Genomic DNA, 23,060 nt, shown 5'->3' on the forward strand with positions numbered 1-23,060 from the left:
TAATCTGGGAACAAAAGTAAAGGTGCATAAAGAGTTTTGCAATGTATCTCTGCCTTTGACAAATATATGAGGAGCTGCTGAGTCAAAACTCTACATTCACTGAAAAGAAAGGTGGATTTTTTAGAAATAACAGAAGAAAGGGTATAGCAGTACTAGCTGATGGTTTGTCGCCTTACAAGACACCATGGTCTTCCGATGGAGTTTAATTCAATCCTGACACTGCGGTCACCATGGTAACCAATGTCCCTGTGCTAGGATCTAGATAGATCATATTTGGGTCAAAGGTCACAAAGAGGTCAACCGTTCAGTGAATGATTTTATTATATGCAGAATCCATAGAATTACAATTTCCTGCTCAGATATTTCTCAGCAGATTATTACAGATTACTGCATTATCACACAAGCAGACAGCTTCCTTAATTAAATTACAAATGAATGGTAATTTTTTGCATTCGTGGTTAATATTAAGAGAGTAAAAGCTGTGTGAAATTGTAAATGAATCAAGAAGCTTTCTCTTAGTATTCAGTTGTATGATAAAGTTTAACTCACCATTCCGGTTCGTGTCAGAGGCCCAGCCTACAAAGGAAATGAAAATGAGTGAGAGTGAATTACAGTAGGAACACATTCAGCCACTGTTAAGAGTATGAAGTGAGACAAGTCTGGAGACAGGAAGAGGAGGAGGAGGAAGCAGAAGAGATGAGTAAAAACAGCATGAGAGAGGTAGGAGAGGAATGGCAGTCTCAGTCACAGTGAGTAAAATATCTAGAGTTCCAGGTGTTTAATTATAAAAACATAAGCTCGAATTAGGCATTTTTATCAATAATGTAATACAAATGTGTTCACATCATGGGTGCAACGTGTTCATTTATCTTACTTTCACTTTCCTGAAGCAACAGGAACTGGACAGCCCACCTCCTTCGACAGCAGACTGCAGTGAGAATGCCATGTCCTGGTCACATTTAGCTTACCTTATCTTCCACTTAATTGTCAAAAAATAATCCTGTCAGCACAAACATATATGCATCATCCAGGCTGCAGGTCACGAACTAACACCCCACTGTGGGATTTTAACACTTCTCTTTCTCATCTTTTTATGGCAAGTATGTACTGAAATAAGGACACAGAGACTGGTCTACAGTCATCTTGTGACCTGCTGCCATTACAACTTGTTGAGTTAAAGGCAGAAGGCTACTAGCATGTCTGTTCATTGTATAACTGCAATAAAAGGGCTGTTCAAATGATTACAAAGTAATAGAAGCATCACTCTTCGCACAAAACAAGAAAACAGCAAATAACTTTAAAAAGCACGTACACACCATATTAATTTTCCTCATCTTGGCTGCCCTGCTTTTTAGCTGGTACTCATCCTCATTTTAAAAACAGCACCCTGTCTCTTTGCTGAGTTCCTGATTAGTGTTAGAAATCTTACAGATCTTGATGAAACAGTCCCTGCTACAGTACGTATGGCTCTCCGTGCTGCAGTGGCACCCTAAGGCAAAACACAAGTGATCAACTGAAAAAAGAAAAGGAAAATAATCTGCAAATATGCTGGATTTTGCTTTTCGGTCCTGACTGAGGAATTGACTGTATATTTCTTTAGACAGCACAGGGAGTGCAGTCGGTCCTGGCTCCTACTGGTGTGAGCAAAGCACCCAGGATCTAAAACTTTGTCGTGCCAATAATTTCAGAAATGTTCCCTCAAATGCAGCACGTGAGAACAGTCTTCTTTGTCGTAAGACCGTGCCGTGACCAGAGTGCGACAGTAGCAGGGATCATGATTCTGGAACAAGGACTGCATAGCTGGCACAGATGGGTTTCATGCAAACTTGGCAAGCACAGCTAAGCCTGTGATACAGTACATACATAGCTGCCCAATTTGAAAGCCCCCTCCAGCTTTTCTCAGCTTCTGGGATATGACAGGGTGCAAGAACTCTGCATTGTTACATATGCCGTGACTCAATACTACCCAAAACAGAACATCTCACTTGTGAAACTCTTGAATGAGGTGTCCGTTAACCCCAGATCAGCCATGGGATGTGAGTATGCTGTAAAAACGAAATAAGGACCTTGAAAATAAACAAGCTAGTCTTTACTCAAACAGTAGTAGGGTTCAGGAACACATTTACCAGCCACGGTGTTGTAGCTGACTTTTGGATACTTGTATCTCCCACTAACAGTCTAGCAAGCGATATGGGAAAAGTGTCCTCCTTTCATTTGGAAGTCTGCTTGTGTTTTATTTCATTCTAACCAGTAGCTTTTGGCCCAGCGTATGTGAACACATGGGACTGCTGCCCCAAGACAGGCATTTCCATTTATGACATTAACCTTCCATTTAGGATGGTTTCAAATTTCCATAAGGAAGTACTGAACAGACTGCACTCACATTTCAGTGTGAACCTGTGTAGGACCGGTCCTGCGAGCTGCATGAATCGCAGCCTGAAAGGACTTGATCTCTTCTTGTCACATACAGTACCTCTCGAATTCAGCAGGAAAGTGAAGGACAAGCAGATGAGTCACAGCTCTAACTGAATTAAAAGTATGGAGTGTGCAGAGCTAAGGGACATTCTTTTACAGGAATGTGCAAGGCAACAGAAGGTTCAGTGCACACTGTGAGATAAGGCTTTAGTATGCATCGTGTTGATGTACTTGTCTGTTGAGGCCTGGAGGCTTTATCAACTATCACAACACTAGGCCCCAGATCCTACCAGCCTTTACTGTTCTGTTACCAGTAGTTCAAAACTGTGGTTTCAACAGTGTGCTTACACACTGCTTTCCGCAGTCTTGTTCTTGACACAGAACGCTATTTTCCCTGGTCTTTCAGTGCTGCTCGCATTTAAAGAGCATCCCTGGGTGAAGTGTATCACAGCCCAGCCTGAATAATTTATTGGATCACCTCCTCCAAGACTCCCACAATATCGAGTTCCAGGGCCTCGCCAGTATTTCTGCTGAAAGAAGGGCACTTCTGCATAAAGTCCAAATGTCATCATTTTTGAGACACAAATTTAGGATTTATTAAAACAGCTTCCGCAGACCCACAGACACTGGCATCTGCTTGGCTCAGTAAAAAGGCTCATGTGCTTTCCAGAACACGTGAATTGTTAAACAAACTGACTTTATCCCAGGCGAGTCATAGAAAGTGCTGATATGATCAGTTCAGGTAAATAAGCAATTATCAGGGTTCTGAAAAGAAAAAAAGTCATACAAAATAATGTAGTTCCTTCAATCTGAAGAACAACAAAAACAACAAGTACTACCCCTGTTAATAATAAGCAGATTTATTGAAAGGAGCTGGGTCAGCAGCTACCTCACAGACAGTTCATGTATTATATGTTCTTTTTACGTTTTGGCCTGGAATTTATCTCTGCTTGTGCCCTAATAAATTAAATGGAGTTTTGAATGAAACTTTAGGGGGTCGCCCTCACTTCTGTTTCTCTAACTTGTAATTTTCCATGATGTCACTTCCTGAAGCACAGTAAATATCATCAGAATCCTCTGCCTTGTTCCTCACCAAAAGTATCTCTCCTCCACCCCATCTCCACCTCTCTGGCTACCTCTGTGTTAACTTCACTTGCCATGGGAGTCTCAGCCTCCTACCACAAACAGGCTCTCAGCCAAACAGGTTAAGCCAAAGTTTCTTCTGCTGGACTCCTCCAACATTCCTAAACGCATGTTCTTACTGGGTGATGTTATTCATTGTCCTTTAGCAAATTCGGTACTAGCCGTTTAACTAACTAATCCTGTTTTTTTTTCCACCAGTGCAAAAGAAGAACTTGCAAGGAGATTCAGTTTCTTTTTCAGAGTCTGTGGTAGAGCTGTGGTTTGAACCAGGAAGCACAAGGGAACGGGCTCTTAATTTTATCGACAGGACAGCCTGGAAGATATTGTAGCACACGTGAAGAAAGCAAGACACTCACACCCTCATCAGCGAAAGGTTGATAGCCCAAAATTGAATGTGTTATGAAAATGTACAGACACACAGTGACTCATAATTTCAAATACACTGCACTGACACAGCAGACAAAATTCAGGAAAAGCAAGAGAAAGTGCTACCTTTCCCAACAAAAAAAAAATAGCTTCATGGCCGGGCTTGTCAAAACAAAGGACTACAGAACTGGTTAATCAGTCGTATTGTTCCTATACCACCATGCAAATCATGGGAGCTGTCTCTTTCCCATTTCTCTCTCCTATTATAATTGTGTTTTATCACTCTGGGAGGAGTTAAAGACTGCATCCAAATCAGGCTTCATTTCCAAACAGGGCCAAGGCGTAAGTGTGCCTCTCAGAAACAAGCCTCTTCCTGCGCAGCTGGTATGCGAGGAATGGTCCCAGCTTTGAATGCATGAAAGACGCGGTGCCAAAAAAAGCCAACGGGAGCGTGCCAGAATCCTCGAGTGGGCCGCACGGAGTACCATCGGGCCTTGCGAGATCAGCTGATGACAGGGGCGCCTTGCCTGCGCTCCGTAGGGTCTGCTCTTGGCCCGGTCAGGCCTACAGGAAAGAACTGAAAATTTCATACCAGGTGCACAAAATTCCAGGGGCACTCAGAGTGACGTGTTGAATGAACATCTGGAAAAGACAACAAAATGGGAACATACTCCAGGCCATTCCATTTGGAGCTCTTTGGCTTTCTAGAGACCCTGTATGGAAATGTACATGGAAAATTTGGACAGTATTTTCTCCTTTCCATCTCATTCCTCCTCTGCATTGTAGCCTAATCTACCAAGCTCTCTCTGTGTCCTTGCTTTGAATGCTATTAACTGTGCTAGACTGTTAAGATGATGATTTAATTTGCTCATAAAGGCTGCTGAATTTTAACTTTATAACTGCCTTTTTAGGTTCAATGGTGATATTATTGTAATCTCATACAATAAACTTCAAGGGTTAATAAAAACTAGTAAAGCAAGGCAAATTATTAAAAAAAACATTTAAATTGGCAAGTTAGTTATCATTACTTTTAATGAAATTATTGCTTGGGATCCATGTAAGCTGCTGTTCAAATCATGTAGACAGAACAAGATGACTTCCCTTTATAATTGGTTGGGCTTTCCTTCAGTTAACAAAACACGATTTTTGTAACCTAAAGGCCTGTGGTTTCTGCAGGCTCATTGCTGAGGTATGTAATAATATTGCTGCCCCAATACATCCATCTCTGGAACAAATGGAAAAAAATGTCTTCATGGCATCTCAGGACACCATTTTATTAATACACTTCTGAATTATAATCACACACTGGGCTGCTGTCATTATAATTGACAGAGGATTAAGAATTACTGGTTCACTTCAGGTTTTTTCAGCATGGTGCTGTGCCAGTATGAGGAGACACAGCTGTAAGGGACACTGATTCATTACATGCTTGTTGACCTCTGACCCTGAAAACCTGCTCATTTATTCATTATGTACAGCCTGCATTAGAGCCTCTCGACTCATCCATTATATCTTACAGGGTATTATTCAGCAACTGTCAGACAAAAAAAAGGAAATAGAAGATGAAAACAGATGCAAATCCCATTTATTTTCCAATTATCTTAAAGAGTGGTCCCTGTTAAGACATGTGCAGCACATCCAGCAAGCCAGAGGCTTATATTTTTGGAACAAAGGTGCAGTAAATGACCGCTTTATACTCCCGATCAAAAATACAAAACAGACACCAGGGCTCCTACATGCAATTCTAGTAGGTCATCTACACCTACAGCCATCAAATCAATTTGAAAACTCCAGTAAATGCAAAAAATACTGTAATGAAGGGCTGACATACAGGTTGTGCAAGCTGGTTGTGGCGCGGTGACGGCACCGCCCTCTTCTCCCCTGAGCATAACAGGGATGTTTGCCGCCCGGGCTAACGAAAACCTTCTTTAGCTCAGCCGGCAAGAGCCCTGTTGAGCAACGCCGGAGACCCGGGTTCGATCCTGAGGTGGGGGACGAACTGGTTGCAGGAGCAGCAAGGGCAGAAACCCCAAGAACCCAGGTTCACTACAATACAAATCCTGCTGGGGGGAGGTTGCTGGTTTGAAGCCAGGCTGTGCTCTTCTCTGACCCAGTGGAGACAAATCACAAAGAGACACAGAGGGCCCAAGAACACAAGATCCGGGCAAAGCAGGTCCCTTTGTTGCTATACAGCCACGCCCCTGATGATTCAGGTGATGCCCACAGGACTGAATGTGCTCGTTCACTTCCTGGAACTTTACTGCAAACAGGAAATAAAGTCTGTGCAAAGCTCCTTCTTGGAGGTTGCTTTCCTATCCTTTTTGTGGCAATGTGGAGAGGGTTACTTCAACCTCAGTAAGGTTTTAGTTTTAAACGCAGAAGAAAATTGTGTATACAAAATCAGGAACGGCATGCGGCTTTATCCAGGTCCCCCGATATTATTCCTCACAGCCCTGAGGTAGGTGTCCTGTTCATGTTCCAAAAGGAAGAAGATCAAAGAGAAGAGTTTGCTTTCCTGCAGACTCAGTTTCTCTCCTCCGTTGACTGGAGCAGCAATTAAATGTGTTCTGAGAGTAGGAAAGCAGTGCTTCTTCTCAGTGGTGCACGTCAAGAGGGAGCTGACTTTAGCCAAACACCTCTGTGCTTCTCCATGTTGGCCGGAGGGGTCCCTCCTGTTTCCCCCCCCATCTCTCTGTGGCACAGCTGTCGAGTGACCCAGTGACCCCAATTCTCAGTTACAGGAACCACGGAGAGTCTAAAACATGGAGACGACTCGGCTTCACCATCTGTAACCCTGATACCTGTCATAAAATCTGCACGAACCTCAAACACTGCAGGCCAAATTCACAGCACCAAATATGGCTACACTGCAGTATCAGTTCCAAATTTCACCTTCTAAATCCATGGGTTATGCAATTCACACAAAATTGACTAACAGGTGATTTCAAGTAAAGGATGCAATAAGAGATGAATCATCCTCCTGGAACAATGTTAGAAGCGATTCTTCCTGACTGCCTAATGTACTGTTTGCTGAATAAGCAGACGCCTAGACACTTAGAAAAAAAAAAAAGAACCTCTCTTTATGAGAAGCAATCTCTTTATGCTCTCCTGTAAACAAAAATAATAGCAGTTTCACTACGTCTGACGGCGCAGAAACGCAAAACAAGCAGCATCTCCTCTACTACGAGCGCTGTGAGCTAAACATCACGGGAGGGGGTTGCCATGGCAACAGACGGCGAAGAACTAGAGTGGGACAGGGAATTGTCCGTTTCAGGAGAAGAGAAAAGCTGTAACGAAACAAAGCACAGGATTGGATGTTTCAGAACAAATACCGGTCCTCAGTAAAAATGAAAACGGTAAAACTGCCAAACAACAGCTAAAGCTTATAGTGGTACAAAATGAGTAGGATCTCCTAGAAGGCCTCACAGCAGAACTGACTCAATCAAAACCACACCCTTGACCTCAGGGACTGAGCCATACGTGTACCCTCCTCTGCCTTGGTACAGCCAACGACATTTTCTTGTTTGTCCTTTGCATCCCCAGAGAGTCATAGCCAAAGATCCATGCAATATGGGTGGATCAAAGTCAGAGTGGGAATCATCTTCCAAGAGATGCTTCAGCAATAAGGCCCGCAATGAGCCACCAGTCTGTGAAACATACCACGCTCCACAGACTAGTGACATTGAATCGTTAAGTCTTGTTGCCTTGGGACTGAATGGACTGAAGAAGCCGAGACCGATGTCTTAAACTAGCCAAGTGCTCAGAGTCTTGGTCGAAACTTGCAATAAACACACCCAGCCTTGTGGAGCCGTCCAGCCTTGCACCCGGAGCCTGGAAGGTTGTGGGTTCAAGTCCCAGGTGATGGTCTGCTGTTGTTCCCTTGAGCAAGACCCATCCCAGGATAATACACCTCACCTGAACCGCTCCAGTAAAATACACAGCTCTATAAATAGGTTCAAATACAAGGTCCTTTCGATCAAGGTGTCAGCTAGAGAAATAATTGTCACAGTATAACTTCAAAAAGCACCAAAATGACTTTGCAAGACGTACACAAATAATAATAAATCTGATCAGAGCTTATCATCATTTCCGTATTTCTCCTAGTTATTAAGCTGGCTAGGCTGGGGACCCAACAGCTCTGTGCACACTCTGCATACCAGGAATGTCCTGAGTGGGCCTGGGTCACAAGGCCATACGAACGGCATGACAGAGGAATGTACCAGGACTTCATTCTGACACGTGGCAAAAGAATATCATTATTTGTCATTCTAAGATGAACAACCCTGTCTTATGAAACAAACTTTGGGGGGGGGGAAGAGAAAGGTGCTGAATCAGAGTTTGCCAGCCGTTCTGTACAGTGATTGTCTTTTCCCAACAGCAAGGAGGGCTCAGAAGACTCGGAGACAGAGGCACTTTTGTGCCCTGCAAGGGAACTTTGTCAGCCGAAGCCAGGACAGTCTGGCTCTTTGTGCCCGGTGCAGATGCACCAGCCTTCAGAGCCTTCAGCAACAGCATCGTGCAAACAAGTGATTCTTGTCACCCCAGCCTGCGCTTACGCTCTCAGCTGCTTGAGGAAGAGCCAACAAAGACCCCCTTTTCAGAGCATAAAAACAGTAGACAAACAGAGCAGAGCTGCGAGTGACAGACTTGTCCTGAATTGTGCAGACAGAAAGATATACTGTACTGCTGCTTCCAAAAGAGCCCTGGAGTGAAATAACCTGCAGCCCTTGTGGCAGACGCTGACTTCTGTGATGCCTCTGTGGTCCCTTTCAGACCAGCCTGCTCAGACCCAAAACCCCAGCTTATCACAGATCTTCAGTTCCTCTTCTCCTGTGGAATAACTCTTCAGTCGTCACTGGATGATACTCCTCCCCCTCCCCCCCTACCCTTACCCACTGGTACACCAGTCTACTACCCCACAGAGACTATGGAAAACTCAAAGAAATCCAGGATTACATATTAAGAAACTCACTCAGGATCTGTAATTTCATTTCTAAATCCAATCCATAGCAAAATCCTTGCAAGTCTTCATCATCTTCCTCACTTTTCCAACCTAAACTGGAGAGAGGGCTGCTGATGTGAATAAACACTTCTGTTCCGGCTAACGTCTCTATAGTTCAGCACGCCACTCACTTTCCCTCTCTTCCTGAACTGTAGGAGCTTAAAGACAGCCCCAGCCCTCTACCCCTGACTGCTGATATATCCTGATTGCTGATCCTGAGGAATATTCAATTGCCCACAGAGCCAGTCAGCTGAACCCTTTTTCTGCCAGTGGAATTTCACTGCACAGGAGGCAAATCAGCCACTTCAAGGCAGGCGTGTCCAATGTAAGTCCAACAGGAGGAGGGTCCCACCAAGCCCCGGAGTAGCACCCTTTAGATGCATAGAGCAATGTCAGCATTTCAGATCGTGTGAGAAGGTTTTACTCCTGCTTCAGAAGCTCAAACCAAAAAAACATTCAGAGGTTCAAAATGCAGTTTAAGGAATATAAACAATCCAAAAAGGATGTTTTAACAGATTCCTCCAGGCTTTTTGTCTAAACTGGACTAAAAGTGTGGATATGCATGAATGCCCAACCTCCTAGTCATCATTGTGTAACAACACAGTCATGGCTGTTATTGTGCACATAATAAGTAAAGGTTGCAGGGTCCCTAGTACTTGATGAAGATCAATCAATCAATTTCTGCAATCAACAATGAAATACAAACAAATACCAACATTTAATGGTGAGAGCATTAATATTCACCAACTTAGCAATCAAAGCAACAGACTGAGTTCTGCACTCTTATGTTGTTTAACACTATTCAACAGAAAACAGGGTAGGCTGTGGCCGTTTCGGCAAATTCAATTAAATTGGAGGATGAAACAAATAATTGACAGATTTAATTTAAAAGCGGCAGATCTGGTTCTTTCAGTTTTTCCGCAGTGCTCGTTCCCTGTAGGAAAGGAGCCTGTCTGATGTTTCTGTGAGCACCCAGCTCTTATGTGCTGTAACCCTGCTCTGACAACACAAGCCTCAACTGCAGGTTAAGTGCTGGAGTCAGTATGGTACCATTTCTTTCCACAATAGAGATCTGCTGCTGCAGGGGTCTTAACAAACACTGTGATGCTACAGCAGCAAACAGAGATGGGTTAGTCACCCCTATTCCTCAAAAAAGACACATGAGCATTTGTTTCTTTCTCCTAGAGCTGTATGGAGAGTGTTCATCTGATCGGGGATCAAGTAATCATTGACCCTTCCTGGTGACGACAGTCTGTGTTGTGCAGGATTCTAGGCTACAGAATTTACTGAAAGTATTTTTATTGCTGTCAGTCTCTTTCAGTCTTAAGAGTGTGGCATGGGGCATCCTCTTCTCTGAGAGTTTATGTTCCAATCATATTGAATCTATGCGAGAAATGAAGAGACTTGCTCACTGAGAACACTCAGACCTCTACTTTTAGAAACACAAAACTTGACTATCTACATTGTTCAGCTGGCAAGGATTTTTGTTTTGCTTTGTTCTGGAGTGAGTCATTAGAAGAATCTTTGTTTTTAAGATGTGGGAAGTTCTAATTCCAACAGGGTGGAGATACCACCACATCAGGAATTGCAGCTCTCTCTGCATGGCACCGAAATGCAGAGCTTTCTCCGAGTTTTCTCTGCCCGGCACAGAAATCCAGAAGCACACACTTCTTCCTCCTCATGCAATTCACCAAATATCTTTCCGTTTGAATTTTCTGGAATTAATAACTGTTGCTCGGCATGGCTCACTGCTAAGACTCACAGGCCAGTTGCAGAGGGATGTGGATTGCATGCACACAGCCTCCAAAACAGCTCACAGCTCAAGCAGCAGATACAGGTGAAGGACGGGGGACTGGTGCAGCTCAACTTTCAACTTTCAACTTTATTGTCATTAAACTTACACAGGTGCATAGTATAATGAAAAGTGTTTCTCATTAGTCACTCAGGTGCAGTATATAAATAGGACAGAAAATAAGACAATAGACAGTAACACAATAGCAATAACAGTAACATGTAATAACATAACATAAATAACATGTAATCAAGTAATCAAAACTGTGCAAAATTCCGCAAACAGAGAAAATATAACAGGACAAAAACAGTGCAAGGTAATTCTTGAAACAGTGCAAAAATAGTATGGTTAAAAATAGTATGGTTAATTAATAAATATTAAATATTATTACGACCGGTACAGTTTTACTCGGCTATCGAGGGGACAGTACAATTTTGGCTTACATGTGTGTGTGGTGGTGTAGGAGTACAGTCATTGTGGGTACAGGAAGACGTTAGGAGAGATCATAATATGGTGGGAGGGAGTGGGGGCGTCACCAACTTGACAACTCTGGGGAAGAAGTTGGCTCTCAGGGACAGCAGTGGAAGCTCTGAAAACCTCAGCTGTATGCAGTAGGGCTTCGAACCAACATGACCCACACAGAGTTCCACCAGTTGTGTGCAGCTACTTGGCGAAGCGCAGTTGCCGGACTAATCAGAAACCATCCAGATTGGGACTGGCATCCTTCGGAGTATCGGGACTAACGTGCACCCTGAATACAAGAAGCACAGCCGTGCCCCTGCCAGGATTCCTCCACTGGAGCTCACAGGCACACTGGCTTCACTGCACCACAGCACCAGGCCCCGGACAGCAGAGAATCCCTCTGCAGCGAGAGAGCCGATCTCCTGCCGGGGGAGATTTCAGATCTGTCCAGGACTGGTTAGAGTGACAGGCTCGAACGAACCCTGATACATGAGCCTCCCAGAGATTATGTTGAGTGAAACTGTATTTGCCCAGGATTGCATTCTAATGGTTGGTAATTGACATTAATACAATCACATGGAAGGAATATGCAGTTTACTGCACGTTAACTATTCAGGATTGCATCTGTAGGTTTGGCCTATTCTGTTTCACTATTTACTCAAATCTCTTATTATGACATGCTCAAGAAACATAATGCTACTTATTTCCTTAATTTGGATTTTATGTCTGAAGAACATACAAAAACAATCTGATTTTATCCGATACTTTGTTTGCAATACTGGAATATTTTTTTCCAGTACATTGCGATAGATTGCACAGCCTTAAATTACTGGAGGCACCCCCTTTGTGTACTATTACCATATTAATACTACATTGCAAGGGGTGCCCGTTATGTAAATTCTACTTTAGAGCCGATACAAGCTGTTCTGTGATACTGGTTAGGATGATGTTTTACTGTGTTTTTATTTGAAAAACGACTCTGATAAAAGATTTTAGAATGCCTTTTGCATTCAAAAAACAGCTGGCAAGCAATTTGAAGTCAGACAGATTTTCTTTGCATAAAAAGGTGAAGAACCATATTATGATCTCTCCTAACGTCTTTCTATACTCATAGGCAATAGACAAAATCAAACATGCTATCTGCAAAAACGCCGTCTTCCTGCATGCAGTTTTTTCTCTAGGCGTTTAAGCATCCCTCTCTGATTCATAGCGTCTGGGGGTTTCCAGGGCCTCAGCTTACCATGTGGCGTAATTGCATTAATTTTCCAGCTTTGGCCTGCGCTCAAGCTGCAGTTCTTGCTGAGGAAGAAACAGGCTGAGGCACAGTACCCACAAGCCCCTGCATCAGACAGCCAGGTCTGCTCCAACTGCTGCAATGAGCCGGCCTCAAGCCAACAGGAGCCCTCGTCTGGAATCAGCTCGCCGATGCTGAGTTATAACAGGCCGGTGGGACTGCTGAAGGAGAGATGGATTTTAAGCCCTTTCTTGCAGATGATACTCAACCTCCCAAGGTCTTCTAAGGCGAAACACAATCTGTGAGCTGTCACGAGCTGGGACAAACAGCTCAGGAAACGGAAACTGCTCGGGAACTCATGCTTTAGGAACTGATTTACAGAGCAGGAGTAGGGACGAATAATTAACTGGCGTCCTTGCTCTTAGGTTCCTGTTATCGTCCCACTGTTGGGTTGTGGGTAAACAAATGGAAAGGGGATACTTGGGGGAAAAAGTGGGGCTGGAATCATGTAATGACTCACCCGGGGGAAAAGGCTGTTTTTGGGGGGTACGTCACGTCTGATTAGAGTCACATGGCAGCTCAGGTTACAGAAGGGATTACATACAGTAAAGGCAGACCACCCCTAAAGTCAACCCACACTAGATAAAGAACTTATAGTCATGCAGAAATCAAAGTCCTATGCTGAATACGTAGGACTCTAAAGGGGCGACACTATCATATAGCTAAGAAAACCATGGAGTCACAGTGGCATACTGTAAAAGTGATCATTAAAGCTGTTCCTCTTCCTACACAGTGACTGACCAGGGGGCAAAAAGAGGATAATATTCCCCAAACCAACAAAAGGCATCTGGGACTGATTCAGAAGGCAGACATCTAGATCAGATCTTGGCTCAGTCTGGCTTCTTAACTGATGTTATTAATGAGAAGCTGTTGCCCAGAAAGAAATATTTGCTCAGGAGACCAAAAGGTACACTACAGCCCTAGTCTCTGATGGTAATTTTTCAGGACATATCTCATCAGTATGCATTAAAGAGCAGGGCCAATTACAGAGCTCAGCTGAGGAAGCCAGTGGTGAAAGCCTTGCAAAGCTGTCTCCATCTTGTGCATGATTACAGAAGCACCAATCAGTATGTCAGGCCAGAGAACAAGATCTGGATAGTACCTGAACTGCATTTCCAAGTTCAAATTTTTGGACCGCATTTTAGTACATAAATTATACGCCCCAGATCAAAAAGCAGATCTTGGGTTATGATTACTAGTTTAAGCTGATCAGTCAGTGAAGGCGGGGGTCAGTCCAGAACAGGTTCTGCAACAGGGGTAGGTGGTCTATTCTGAAGTCCAGTGCTGTCTGTGTAATCCTGTGCTTTCCATATATTTACAGGATATTGTTACAGCAGTAATGATATATTCTGATTTATGAACTCTTTTATCCAAAGCAACTTTTTAGCCATTTATTTACTCAAGCACAACAACAGCATCTCACCCAGGATGTGCTCCCTCAGCCTTCCAGCTCCAAGTCAATACCCCGACCACTGCTACAGAAAAACAGATTTGGCTAAAGCTACCACAGTGACTTGCAGTGCACAAGTGGCCTTTATTCCTCCACTGGCCCTGACAGTGAGAGGGATTCTGGTTGTACAAGACCCTGGTTTGACTGACATCTGTCTGCTGGAAATGTTAATGATCTGATTGACCAGTCTGTGAGTCAAACGAATGTGGCTCTGCCTGGGACTCCCTGTTCAAGTCTTAAAGTAATTACTTACTTTTATCGAACAGATTTAAAGAAACTACGACCCAGGCTCCTGGGCGTTGATTCATTTTGTTCACTGCATCATAAAAAAAAATAATTTGTCTTTATCAACACTTTGTCTGGCTGTCAAATCTGCATGATTGCTCTTGCGTCTGGGCCCTGCCTCAGCAGGCCAGTATGTGAATTTTTGTTTGGTAAAATCCAGAGAAGAAGTCGCCTCTCTACAGACAATAAAATTCAGGGTTCAGATCAGAATTTAGATTTTAATTTCTCATCTTAACATGTTACGTCGTTCTAACATGGGCTGCAGACAGCTGTGCCAGAAACAGTGAATTGAGGAGAATCTAGACTTAATTGGTATTTAGCACAGACATAACTATGGGTTAAAAGGGCCAAGAGCTGAATGGAAACCAGAAACCAGAAGTGTAGTTTTTCTACATTAATTACTTTCCATACTTAGATTTTAGACTTCTGGCAATGTAGCTGAGGTAATACATGAGCTGCTTTCACAAAAGCAAGCTCTTGGATGTTAATCCCCAGTGCTGGTTTATCAATACCCCTGAGAAAAAAAAATAGATTTTTAAGAGGAGCCCCATCCATCCTTCTTATCTTGTTCTGTTAGTGCAGCTGTAGCCTTTAGGAAGTTATAAAAGCCAGAGCAAATTTTCCAGTATCAAAAAATCTTGAAATGATTATTCCTTATACTTTTTTATATAATAATGTACACGTTAACTGTGCTATTTTAGTTGGAATGCCTCAGATCTGATACATTCACAGTGATGCCTAGGGGAAGAGATTATGCAGTCTGAGAACTCACTGAAAAAGATGAAAAAAAGAAATGACGATATGAACTGAAATAGTTTTGTAGTTTGCTGATAAACAAATGCCTGAAATAGCCAGTGATATGGAGATTACGACAAACCTGCAGGTAAACACAAGGGCTTGTTTGTTTTCACTCTCTGAGAAACGTGGAAGCTCTTTGTTATGAATTTGATTTCTGCCAGGGAGCAGTTGTCTGGTGGTGTGGAAAATAACTGAGTCAGAATCTGTGCAGGCCCTCCCCCATCTCTCCTGCCCAGCTCACTTCTCACAAAAGCTGTGCACATTTCTCTTTTCTGCAGCGCTGGGGAGCTGCTGTACTTCTTTAACTATCTCTCTGTAAGCAGGATACAATCTTCTTCTGAGTTTGTATATTAGGCCACTCTGTTCCTTCAGTATTCTGACTACATGAATTGAATAACTGGTTGACATAATTGAGCCAAACAAACATACGCTGCAAGCCATTCATAGGCTACTAGGATTTGATGGTTTCTGATAAGACAGGCTGGCATACATAAAAAAGCATGCATCATCTTTAATAATCCCCCTGTAAGATAATTGACAGCGTAGTAATTAAACATAATGACCGCATTTCTCACACAGGTGTGCATATGTTTATTGCATTTCAGTAAACAGAATAAAGAATAATTCTCAGGTTTTCCTAAACACAAATAAAAAGTCAAAATTTGCAGTGCATTATGAGACTTCATTGTTATCTGACATTGTTAACTTTAGGGCCTTTAGCTTTGCACCATCAGACAACAGCCAGGAAGTCAAGCAGGAAATATTCTTTATTACTGATGGAATGAAAAGATGAGCCAGAAAACTGTAGCTTCCTGCAAAGCCTGTGTGGCACTTCCTGGTAACAGCAGACTTTAGCATGTTGATGAACTATGGTTTATTTGGTGAACCGGTATTTATTAGTTTTACATTTTACAACAAGACAAAACAACAGTCTGTCCACCTTCTCCTTGCCATTTGTCTTTAACTATGGTTTCAAGACTGAATAATTTATCAGGGCCTTGAAAGATACTGGACTGAGGTGTGCTGCACAGAGGGCCTTCAGAGCAGCAGGCATTTAGATGGCGAAAACAGGATTAGAGAAGAGCTTCGCTGCTTGCAAACCTCTAACTAAATAATTTCACGTGTATCCATTTTTTATCTGATCCAGGTTTTCTGAAAGTTGCGTTGAAGTTTCATATCTAACAAGACCTTTTGTTATTTTAGCTGGGTTCTGTTTGGAAGCTGGAAAATTGCAAGAAATTCTGTGCTGGAGTAAAAGCCTGTGAATGCCCCCTGGAGCACCAGGGCGAGACAATGGAGCTTCAAAGAGGTGTCTCTCAACCTTGGCCGTCTGTGAGGTCATGCAGCTGTAAGGAAACAAGCTATTTTTTGCTCCCAGGAAAGCAAGTGTAGCATTGTTTTATTCTTGGAAAAAGAAATAGAGACAGCACTACAGCATAATCTAAATATAAAGGCCCTTGAAAGAAACATGGACTGGGTGCATGAGGCTGCAAACTGTAATCCAGCCCTCAGCAAAATGGGCCACGTCATTACCAGACATCTGAGAACACACTCCGCAGCCTGTGCTGTGTAGTAAATAGTTGTGATTCAGAACAGAGACTCCTATAGCCGTTTGCTCAACACTGCACTCTTTCTCAAACTGGCACTGCCCACGAGAAAGCTTTTCAGAGAATACAAATGAACAAAATAAGACAACCAAGTGCTGAATTTGACAACACTGCATAAATCATTTGCTTCCATGCTTGAACAGTGGTGTCATAAGCAATCTGAATCTTCCTAAGACTTCCTCTTTTACATTCCCCCCATTTCTGCTTCCTGCTTACTTCCCTCTTCTTTCTGTGTATTTGCAACTGATTTTTATAAGGCGCAAGTAATAGGTTTATTCCCTGCTGAAAAGAAAGTAAACACAACGTTTCGGCCGGGGAGCCTTCTTCAGGTGTGAGCTCACACATGGAATAGGCTCCACAGCCGAAACGTTGTGTTTACTTTCTTCGCTTTTCAACAGGGAATAAACCTATTATAATAATAATAAACTTTATTTTATATAGCACCTTTAAAGGTGGCTTCTCAAAGCAATTTACAGAATGACAACAACAATAAATAAGAAGAATACACAAGATAAAACACAATTACAACACACAGAGGAGACCGTGGATGGTGGTACTAAGAAAAGCAGAAGGTTGAAGAATGGAACCAGTTCAGTAAAGGCTCTTCTGAAGAAGAGGGTTTTGAGTCTGGATTTGAAGAAGTTTAGAGAAGGTGAGTCTCTGATATCCTTGGGGAGAGAGTTCCAGACCTTGGGGGCATAACAGGAGAAGGCCCTGTCACCCCTAGAGTGTAGACGGGCTTGGGGGACAGTAAGGAGACCAGAGTTAGAAGAGCGAAGGTTGCGAGGTGGGGAGTAGGGCGATAATAGTTCAGACAGTTCCTTGTTCCTTTGCAGCCTGACGCAGCTCCCCACCTGAACTACTGTGATTTTTATATTTAACGCAGGTTTTTTCTGCTGCACAAAGTCCCCTCACCAAGAGCACAGACATTCCCCAGGACCGAACGAGAGTGAACGTTAGGGTCAATGATCCCATGATCCCCTGCAGGCTGTGCTGAAGCCTGCTGTCACCCTGGGCGCTCGAACTGGAAGCAGGTCTCACTCGTGGCCATGAAACATTTCAAAGGCAGAACCAAGCTTAATATCAAGGAACACCAAAGAACAATGAAATGAATTTAAAAACTAAATCTGGCTACTTCGTGATGTCAAAGGTTACCATTACACTTTGGGGGATTTCTCATTTCATTCTACTTATATGTTAATACTCCAGTCTTTTCATACTGAAAGAAATGATGAACAAATGGGTTTAAAATTTTTTAAAGAATTAAACATTCAAGGATCGGCAAAAGAAATCTTCAAGCATGCGATGTGTGATGTTGTTGGAGCCGGCTAGAAGGAGGATTCACGCTCTTGCAAAGCTTGATTTGTCAGTGCTTCCTTGTAAGAAATACACAGGTGGCAGGGCTAACAGAGTAGCCCCAGAGTTAGTCAAGCTGTTCGATAGCCTGCGAGGCCTTTAATTGTCTGTCTAGGAAATCAAACAAGCAAATAAACCAAACCTGCCTGAGGCAACAGATGGAGCTGTAGCTGCACACTTAAAGCACGAGTCAATACACCATACCTGGGGAAAATAATGGCTCTGACAAAGGAATGCTTTTCTGTACAAAGGGTTTGTTGTCTGTTATAAAAATATAGACAGCGTGCCAAAAGAAAACACAGTTGATTTTAATATCTTAACAAAGAGAAGCCTAACATGGAAAAAAACACCTGTGCTGGAAGAGACCCTAATTACTCCTCTGTGGAAAGGCTGAACTACAGCAACATGGCCGGCATCACTCTCAGCAATCAGTGTTCTGAAAAGGCCTGTAGTCCCACAGTAAATACACCAGCTAGACCTACAGTACATAGCCTAAGGCAAGCTCAGTCACAAGAGAGGTTTTATTTGTCTGCATCTCTTCTCAAAGCAGCAGCAAGTTCAAGTGGTGCATTGGTGCATATATGTATAACTAAGAACATCATGCGACTGTGGCAGGCCTGACTTAATAATCTGGTGCCAAACTATGGATAAATATTTTGTTGTTTCCCCTCTTCTGTTGAATATGACACTACAACCAATAAAGCAGGACTCTCAAGCTCAGTACTTGAACGGCACTGGCGTCTTCAGCAGTCGGTCACGGAGTCTAATCACTTCATTACCACATCGTTTCAATGTCTAATTTAATCAGGCACAAAGGTGTTTTATAGGTAGCTGCACTGGTTATGAAATGAATGGTTTTGAGCAATTAACTGTAAAAGACATTAAAAATCCTCAATATGTATAACTAAGAACATCATGTGATGAATGTTTTAATTGATTTTTGAAGTTGGAATAAAAAGCCAGAAGGGACTGGGTCGTGCAGGGACCTGTAGTGAAAGGAGACGTCTTTTCTTTCCTACCTGCTGAGCAGGAGGCTCTTCCTGCAGTGCTCTCCCTGGGGAGCTGCAGAGCCGGGACGTCCCCTGAAGAGCCAGCGGGCCTGGGCCTGGGCTGTGGGCCGTCCCGCTCCTGCAGGAATGTGCTCAGGGCACGAGGCTGCAGTCTTGGCAGGGCTCTGACAGCACGCTGCCCCTTCTGCCTTCATACCAGTTTCCCTGCTGCGCTCTTCCAGGGCCCGTCTCTCCACAGCAAAACATGCATTTTCATAAACTCAGGGAAAAGAATCGACCGAAGGGCTGACATGAACGCACGGCAGGGGAGAACACGTGTGCCAGCCTCCTCAGATTTCTTTGAGATTTTGTACATGGCAAGCCAGAAGGATCCGGACAACCTCCGGCCATGGACAACATGCCACCGTAAACATGATCACAGCAATGAAAGTGAAGATCACTATCTAGCAATGCAATTAATGCAATCTGTGGCCTTGCTCTGTTTCTCCGACGCACCACTTGAACTTGCTGCTGCTTTGAGGAGAGATGCAGACAAATTAAAGCCTCTCTCGTGACTGAGCTTGCCTTAATCATCTTCTCCTATGCCCAGTGCTCCGGAGCCCAAACTCAGAGCTCTGTGACAAGCCCTTTTTTCAAGTCCCCCCTCCCTCCCTGTTGGGGCAGTCGTGCCCGGGGGCCAGCGCAGGTGTCAGTGAAACTCCACGGAGCCCAGCGGGTGAGTGCTGCGGGGTGCCAGCCTGCCAGGGTTGGAGCCGCTGAGGGCCCCCGTCGCCTCACCAGTTCCGGCACTCTCCCAGACCCCCAGCCGGCCTGGCAGCGCTCCGGCTGGAGGAAATCAATAGGAACAGGATCAGTACGGGGAAAATACAACCCGCTGACGCAGCGAGCTTTCGTCAGCTGCTCTCTCCCTCACCTGCCCCGGGCTACAGCCTGAGTCAAGGAACCGCTGCTAGGTTGTGTCAAGGCAAAAGATGAGCTAACAGGCAGCACACAGCGCAGGGCTGCCCATGGCAGTCTGATACTGCTGCTCCACTTCAGCCACATGCAATCAGGCTCAGACAGTCAGCATCCAGAGCTGGCGAGCTGCCTGCTGCAGGACATTTCACTGGGAACAGAAGGGCCACTTCGTGAGGCTCCGGCTGCCCCACACGGAGACGGATTTGCAGGGTTGAAAAAGGATCCTGGGTTATTTAAGGGGAATCAAAGAAGTTCAAAATTTTAATTATTTTGATGTGATGGGCCAAAACTCTCATTTGCACAATGATCACCGCCAAGAGCAAGGCTGTTTCTTGTACAGGAAAACTCTTCATTGCTTTTTTAAACCTGAGGAAAAAAAAATAGTTTCCAGCAAACACCAAAGGGGAAGACATACCATATTTAAAATCCAGGAGATTTACCAAACAGACTAGAACTTCAAACAGTTCAGAAATGAGGAAGGAGGGAAACAGAGAGGCATTGTGTACACGTAAAGGAACTAATAAAAGTTTATTCCATGCTGAAAAGAAACACAACATTTCAGCTGTGGAGCCTTCTTCTGGTGAAGATGAAGGCTCCACAGCCGAAACGTTGTGTTTCTTTTCTTCTCTTTTCAGCATGGAATAAACCTGGACTTGTTCCTTTGCAGCCTACGCCTGCTGACGTAGCTCCCTACTTGAGCTACATTATGTACACGTAATTTAGGTTGTTTGGAATAAAGAGCCAAACCATGAGGAAGAAACTGATATACTAGTATCCTAGAAACAGTGTAATAAGGCTCCTGGGACAGTGAGCTAAACAGAAGCAAGATTTCTCATGGAACTGCAACATGAAACCTTACCAAGCAGCATTAATCTGCAAAAAATAACTTAAAAGTATGCACTGCACTTAAAATAACAGGCTTCTGGAGCCATCAGAACATGTTCCTTCCAGTTTAAAATGGGTTCTATGAAAACCGCACTATTTCCTGTGTTTGCCAGTGGCATCACATGGATTGGGGATCTCAGGTATGCTGCAGAGCAGACTGATGAACTGGGGTGTTAATTGCTGTGTCTGTCTCATTACCCTCCTCTGGAGTTCCAGGGTTTCCAGGACTGGGATGGAAATGCTTTAGTTTATACAAGCACAGATGTTCTTTCAGGGGGTGGTTTGTGTTCACTGTGGTTTGTTTCCTGAACACTGGCCTAAAAAAGTGTCAACCATACCATTGCCACTAGTTTCCACTTAACAGATCCCTTACAATTTCAACACTGGCAGAATGACACTCCTTGCCATCATCAGTTGTCATCAGTTCTGAAAACTGGTTTTAATTTTTCTGCCACACAGTCATTTTGTTTCCCAAGCAAAACGACAGCTAACAGGTGAACAGCTAACAGATAACGCATATTAATATTCAATATTAATACAAACTAACTAAAGAAAACTAATACAACTCACAGACGGTTTTAATTCAATATATATATAATTTATCCTTCATTTATTCACTGTTCTCATGATTTGTTGCACTCTGTTTGTGCTATTATTTCCATTGTGATGTCATGGTTCATCAATGTAGCTTCACATCTGTTAAACAAATCAAAGCCATATATCATTGCCTTCAGTGAGCTACTTGCTTTTAAACACCTACAAATACTTAGAAAGAGCTGAACATTAATCCTAAGATATTAATCGTACATTGTGCACTAAGAATGCATTTACTAATTAATGGGAGCACCCACAGTTTCTATTAATTCCAAGAGCTGCCTTTTCTTTCATACTCAGACACATTAGTTATCTTTGCTCTCTGGAGCTTTAAAATGCATCTCAATGAAAGAATGAATTGAATTGAATTAAAATGGATGTACATCAACAAATAAACACAAAATACTGTAACCTCGTTCTTACTACTGTATATGTTGTAGGGCTATGTTAAAGGACGTAACATATGTTTAGCACTGTGATAGATTTTTAGAAATCAAACATAAAAAGCTAAATATGCACATCAGAACAAATCAGAAATATTATTTCAGAATTCATTTATTTATTTTAAATTAATCCATATAAACTATTGGAAGTTAGCCACATAGTCTAAGCTAGCCACATCTTGGTGAAAAACCTTTTATAGGAAAAGTTTCCAGAGGTACATTTTAAAAGTTTGCCGAGGAAAATCTGGATTTTTTTACAAAATTAAAACAAATCCCATATACAAACCAAAAGAATAGTAAGTAAATTCTTCATGACGTGCACAGTATAAATGCAACAAACAGTATTTTCCAAGACATCTATTTCTATAGTTTTTGACAGATTCACAAAACTGACTATATCAGTGGATCCCAGCAAAAGTAGACTCACAGGAACAAGCTGCTTCAGAAAGAGAAAATTCTGGACTGCATGTTGATCTGTTCAGAGCTGGCAATCTTGCACTCCATTCTCCTAACAGAACAGCCCATGCGAATGAGAAGTCTTTGCCAAGAGTGAACTAAATGTGTTTTTTTGAATGGGTTGGGTGTGTCTAATGTTGTTTTTACTTACAGTGCTTAATGTGGGACCTGTGTTGCTGTTAGAAATAGAACGACCTCATGCAACAGTAGTACAGTACTGGTAGACTTGTGACTAGCGTCTGTAAACAAAGAGGTCTGTATTTAAATAAATTGTTCACATTTACACAGCTCTGGAAGAAAACAAAGGACTTTCTGTTTGCTCAGCGAGCATAGATCTCAGTTATTATCTCATCTTATTTACATACTGTACATAAAACAGCAACAGCTTGGTGTCCAAGATATAACAGAGGAACTGTGGCAGGCCTGACTTAATAATCTGGTGCCAAACTATGGATAAATATTTTGTTGTTTCCCCTCTTCTGTTGAATATGACACTACAACCAATAAAGCAGGACTCTCAAGCTCAGTACTTGAACGGCACTGGCGTCTTCAGCAGTCGGTCACGGAGTCTAATCACTTCATTACCACATCGTTTCAATGTCTAATTTAATCAGGCACAAAGGTGTTTTATAGGTAGCTGCACTGGTTATGAAATGAATGGTTTTGAGCAATTAACTGTAAAAGACATTAAAAATCCTCAATATGTATAACTAAGAACATCATGTGATGAATGTTTTAATTGATT

Source organism: Atractosteus spatula, chromosome 15 (assembly GCF_055471065.1).
Source record: "Atractosteus spatula isolate fAtrSpa1 chromosome 15, fAtrSpa1.hap1, whole genome shotgun sequence".
Taxonomy (NCBI): domain Eukaryota; kingdom Metazoa; phylum Chordata; class Actinopteri; order Semionotiformes; family Lepisosteidae; genus Atractosteus; species Atractosteus spatula.